Below are 6,030 nucleotides of genomic sequence, written 5' to 3' on the forward strand. Positions count from 1 at the left end.
ATACCTGGTGAAATCTTCCCCTCCAAGTGCGACTACTTAGAGATAGATAAATGTGTACTGACAGGCTTACAACCTTTCGTGTCAACACGTTTCAACAGGTCTAGCAGATATTTTCCTTGAGACAAAACAATGCCATCTGAAACAGATTTTACCTCAATGCCGAAAAATAATGCAGACTGACCAAATCCTTGAGTGCAAAGTCCATGCACAAATCATGAAGGAGGGCATCAAGTGCTTTGGGAGAGGAACTGGTAACAATATATCATCAACATAAATGAGCATAACGATGGTATTTCCTTGTTGATGATAAAAGAACAAAGGGGTATCTTCTTTGGAGGGGGAGAAGCCAAGGGATTGAAGCTTATATGACAAGCGAGGGTACCATGCTCGAGGTGCCTGTTCAGTCCATACAAGGCTTTATCAAGCTTATCAATATACATTGGTGAGCTAGAATCTTCATACCCACTAGGTCATTTCTTTAAGACATCTTCATCGAGAACACCATGCAAGAACGCGTTCTTCACATCAAACTGTCGCATGCACTACTTTTGAGAGACGGCTATTGAATGAATCACTAAAGGTCAGCAGTTAGAGTAGCAGGCGGCATGAGCTCAGAATCCTCAGCTCCAAAGTGATTCCCCGTGAGTCTAAGTTTTTTCTGAATTTTTAAGTCAAGCATTAGGTATTTTTAAGTCTAACATTACGATAAAGAAACACATGCTTCACACCTCGTGGGCCGGCCCAGTCTGGTTTGGCCGCAGCCTTACCTGCCACATCGACAATTCCCTCGAAAACACGCTTAAGTTTCAAAATAGTCCAGGATTGGATAGTTCGGTGTGCTGATTTCAGGAATTAGAAGTTAAGGTTATATTTGTCTTTCCTCTACAGGTTCAAAGTATATTTTCCCTGCAAAAAAAAGTTCAAAGTATAGTTTGAACTAATATCATGTTTATGCGGACTTATGCGGGATGCCCACCTGCATTCCTACCCCCATTGCAGTTTGTATTGGAGGAGCTGTGTAGGCCTAGGAAATGCGACATAATTATTGGTACCAACTATAGGACTAGTCTCGTTCCATAAGAGCAAGTATAATAAGGTACAGTCAGCAGGCTGTAAGGATTAAATTATTATATCTCTGTTGAGGTGGAGGAGAGAGAAGAGGAGAGAGAAGGGAAGCGGGCTGTAGATTAACAGCCGGCTGCAGCACGGACTCCAAGAAACATTGTGAGAGTGTAAGGTGGGCCATGCATTTATAAAGTAGTACTACTTAGCAACTAGCTATTATACATGTTGGCTATTAGGTTGACTATATGTGAGGTGGCAACATCATATAGCCTGCTGTTGGCTATGCTATTAACCATGCTCTAAGAAGGAGCTGCATTCCAGCATATAGGACACAAGGCACTACTGATCACTTGGGGTAGAATATATATCATCCCACGTTGTGTGTGGTTACGTATACCACTCCATCGATCCTCTTCCAAGCACCTAGCTAGTAGCATTACTCTACAAAGTGACACCCTTTTCTACTCCTCACAAATGGGCCAACTTTGAGAAATAAAGTGAATCTAGTTGCCACGGTAAAACAAGCATGGAGGAATACGAGGCACCAGGAACGAGAGCACATTTGTTAAGTTTAGCTAACAGCCCCACGTGCATTGATTATGCACTTGGATGAGTATTAGACCTGGGCTGTCGCAGCTTTTTCCTCTTCACCATCAGCTTGACGCGGAGCGCAAATCAGCCTCTGCTTGTTAGCTCATATGTGCCATGTCTCCATGCCTCGAGGAAGTAGCTAGCAATAATAGGTAAGCTGACCGGAACCCCGAAGAATGGTTGCGTGTAAACAAGCTGCTTGTATCCCACATGCAGTTTGTAAAGTATGTTTGATACCAAGGAACTAACGATTTTCTTTATGCACAATTCAACCCCGCACTGCCCTCCTCAGGTGTTCTCCCTACTTGCTGACAGAAATCCATGATAGGTCCTCGCAAAGTCGACCAAAATGTTGGGGCTGGGACGGCGGGGGTGTGGGTGATTCAGCATTGGCATCATGCCATAGTGTGTGGATGGGCATGGCGGACATAATGGATTGAACTAAAGACAGGTGCCCCGATTTGTCCATGGATGGGCGCGCCAAGTTGGTAATTTTTTAGCAACTCCCTCCAGAATTTCCTTAAACCGCGCACAGCCGTCCGCTTTCGAACTGTGGGGAGGCCCTAATATGGGCACGGGGATGATGCCAATGGGAATCCTACCGCAGATGATAGTAGCTCCGCCTGTTCATCTTTGCATCGGATGGGTGGAGTGGTGCATTTCGATCTGTTGATGTTTAAGCATGTCGCCTCCCCAAATTCTTCTAAGATGGCCAAATAAATCGAGATGTTTCTTCCAACGGCTTTAAGAACAGGATGATATCATCGGGATAGAAGGACAGACGATGAGAGAGAGAGCCCGTCGGCCCAGTGGCAGTAGCATTCCTTGTCCTCCCTGCCTCAGACCTCTGCCATTGTAGACAGGGGTGCCCAGCGAGTCATTGACGAGTTCTCTTGTGGAAGCGGATGATAAGTGGCCACATATCGAGCTGATCCACAGGTGACCAAAACCATGCTTGTGCAAGATTTGCAGTAGGAAGACCAGTCCATAGTGTTGAAGACCTTGGATGTGTCTAACTTGATTAGACTGACCGGCTCTTTTAGCGGACCTTGGCGCTTGGCAGTTTCCTGTGCCAACATGAAGTTACTGTTGAGAGTGTGACCTCGGACGGACGCTGGCGCATGCCCACCAGCTGGGCTAGCTCTGGTGCCAACCGATTTGCCAAGGCCTTGCCAAAATATTTTGCAGCATCGTGCACCAAGCTAACTGGCCGATAATCGTGCAGTTCCTGGACACCATCCTTGTTGGGTCCAGAGTTCTGTTGCTGGCACCCTGCCCGTCCATGTCCCACGCGAAGACTTGGTCAGCTGGATGTTGTGAGTAGCTAACTGCCCCATTGTTCCAGCTTAATTCAGCTAATGGCAGGTCACGATGCCCAGAAGTCGATGCAGAGTAGAGAAATATTATAGCAGGCCTCCTGAGTCCTGACTATAATAACGAAACGACCTAGATAAAAAATTAGATAAATGTTTGTGTGCGGCGCGCCGGCGCAACTTTCGGCCGGCCGTGTCGCTTTCGTGCGCACAGTGCGCACATGCACATGCACGCGCGTCACACAGGTGATGGGCCGGGCGCCACGCTGGCTACAAAGGCCCACACAAAACTGCTTCCGTTGAGATTTATGTACGTGGCGGGCCCTGCGTGACGGTTCTTTTTGTCCCTTAATTATCGTTTGCCTTATCGTTTACCTTTTTTCTACCTCCCGCCTGCATTGAGATAAAATTGTTGCATTCGAATGTACAGACGCTGCAACCGATGAATCCAAAAGCTGCAACCGATGAATAAAAACATAGGGGCGGCGGAGATGTTGAAACCACCGATACAGGTGTTACAACCATTGACAAAAAAAGCTTCAAGCCTAGATCCAAAAAGCTTCATTCATCGACAACGGAAGCTTCAACCAGCCACTGCCAAACTGAAAAGGCTGCAACCGTTACTTAAAAAGCTTCAACAATAGGGGAAAAAGGTTCAACCCAAAGACATGGAAATAGCTTCATCCGGTGTGAGAAAGAACTTCAACTGAACGCGCCAGTGGTGTGAGCGGCAACGTTGAGAGCTGCGGCCAGCGGCACGCCGATGCAGTGACGGATGTGCTACGATGGCGGCTGCTAGGTCCTGCAACGACATAGGTGTCGGCTTGCTACAAGACGGCGGCATTTTTCTACGGGGCGACTACTTCCTGCTGGACTAGCAAGGGCGGATCTGCGAACGGCGACCATAGGCGACGAGGGCGCCCGACCACTACGACACCATGGGGAATGCTGCAACCTTGCTACAACAAGATGCAACCGTCCCACGATGGACTGCAACTGGTGACGCGACGGCCGCGACCAGTGTTAGGGAAAGCTGCGACCGCGGTGAGGAAAGCTGCAACTGAGGCCAAAGAAAGCTACAACGGGCATCCAAAAAAGCTACAATCGGCGATAGAAAAAGCTTCAACCAGAGATGGCAGGGTTGACCATGGTGCAAGTGGTGACGCCTAAGGAGCTGCGCGGTGGTGCATGGTGCTGCTGGAACGGCCGTGTGGCGTGCTACTACTGCGGCGACTAGGTGCTACAACGAGCGACGACTCCTGCGACACGCAATGCTCGAAGTTGTGAGACCATGGGACGGCTGGTTGGGTGAGCCGGTGACGCACGCAAGGGCCGGCGTCCAGCGTTGAGTGCGGGAGGAGTAAACGATCTCCTTATTTTCTGGGGTCAAGTACGACCTTCAAAGTCACCGAGGCTTTCACCTTGGTACCATTGCCATCGATGGAGGGCATGACAAAGACGGAAATGTGCTCGGCAGCGTCCTTCGAAACTCCCGACGGGTACACGTCTATGGCCCAATCGTAGCCCCCTACGTGGAAACTACCAGATCGGATGTAGTGTCTAACACCATGCGTCTTCCTAACCGAGCTCAAGTTTTCGATGGTGAACTCATGTGTGCCGATCATTACCGCCGACGGGTTATACCTCGACGTGATCCTCGTCGTCGTCTCTCTACTGCTGCCGGTCACGGTGCCGGTGCCGCCACCCATGGATGAAGTAGATGGGAGAGACCTAAGGAGAGACACCGCGCCTCTGTCTACTTTCTTCGATACGTCGGTTATAAAAGATGGGCATGCTTTGTCGAGTTTCTTGTACTCCTCGGTGGCCTCCACGGCGTCGTACACGTCGGGGTCAGATGACATGAACTCAATGCAGGCTGCCTCAAGCTGCCAGCAGCTGTGCCTGCCGTACACGAGCATGAGCATGGCTCTCGGACAATATCTTCTCGCACATGAGCCTCAGCCTTTCGAGGTCGTACAGATCGGCGGCCACCAGCAGGTCGCGTGCCGTGGTCACATTCGCATGGCATGCCCCAGCTTCCTTGGGTTCAGGAAGCTCGTCGGTGTAGATGAAGTGGAGCATGGCCTGGAACGTCGACGCGCTCATGTCGTCGATTCGCAGGCTCCGCATGGCCTTCTCCTTCATGTCGTCGCCACGGAAGAACTGGCGGCGAAGACCGGCGACCGTGCGGCGAGCACGAGCTTGTGTGCCTGGATTCTGGCGTCGTCAATGGTGAAGGTGAATGTCACGTCCGGCCGCCACATCTCCTCCCAGAGCCTGTGGATGTCCTGGGAGAGGCTCGGCGGCGGCGGCACGGCGACCGTGTACTTCCTCGTGGCCCCCTCGGCGGACTCCTCCTCCTTGAGGACGTCGACGACGCAGTGCACGGTGAGGCAGTCGTCCATGACGTAGCGCTCCTCGTGCCGCACGAACGAATCGGGGACGGTGAGCTCCCAGGCGAAGGCGCTCCTGGACCAGGCGGGGAAGGTGTGTGCCTCCGCGCTCCGCCACTCGGCGGCCAGCCAGCGGCCGGAGCCGGCGGGGTCGTCGATCCGGACGCTGGCGGCGGCGACAACTGCCTCGTCGCTTTCATTCCGGAACAGCTCCAGGGCGATGGACGCCAGGGTCACGCCTCGCGCTCGCGCGGGGTTCGCGGTGAAGCGGCAGACGAGGGCCCAGGAGAAGCCGCCGGCGTCGAAGGTGCGGGACCTGACGGTGTTGCGGACGCCGAGCTTGCTCCGCGTGCTGTAGCCCAATATGTCGAGCTGGTGCGCGCCACGGGCGACGGCCGACCTGTGCGTCGACGCCGTCTTGTGCGGCTGCGGCGTCGCCATGGCCGTGTCTGTCCTTCGAGTTGCTTGCTCCTGCGGGATCGATCGGTTGCATATATGAGGGAGGACGAGGAAGACGAGGCTCCTTTCTGAGTTGTAGCCGGAGACGGAACGTGTTGGGCTTCGGTTTAGGAGTCTTTTCTGCCGTACGCCGTCATGTATTTTTTCCGTGTGAGATAATCACCCACAAGAAAGAACCACAAGTTTATTCCACATTCAGCACAGAACCA

At 52.0% G+C, this 6,030-nt stretch overlaps 1 pseudogene; it reads right to left on the minus strand.

Annotated features, from left to right (window-relative positions):
* Positions 1-3,515: 3,515 nt before the first annotated feature.
* LOC123169794 (BTB/POZ and MATH domain-containing protein 2-like) lies at positions 3,516-5,808 on the minus strand (annotated as a pseudogene).
* Positions 5,809-6,030: the final 222 nt, after the last annotated feature.

Source organism: Triticum aestivum, chromosome 7D (assembly GCF_018294505.1).
Source record: "Triticum aestivum cultivar Chinese Spring chromosome 7D, IWGSC CS RefSeq v2.1, whole genome shotgun sequence".
NCBI lineage: Eukaryota > Viridiplantae > Streptophyta > Magnoliopsida > Poales > Poaceae > Triticum > Triticum aestivum.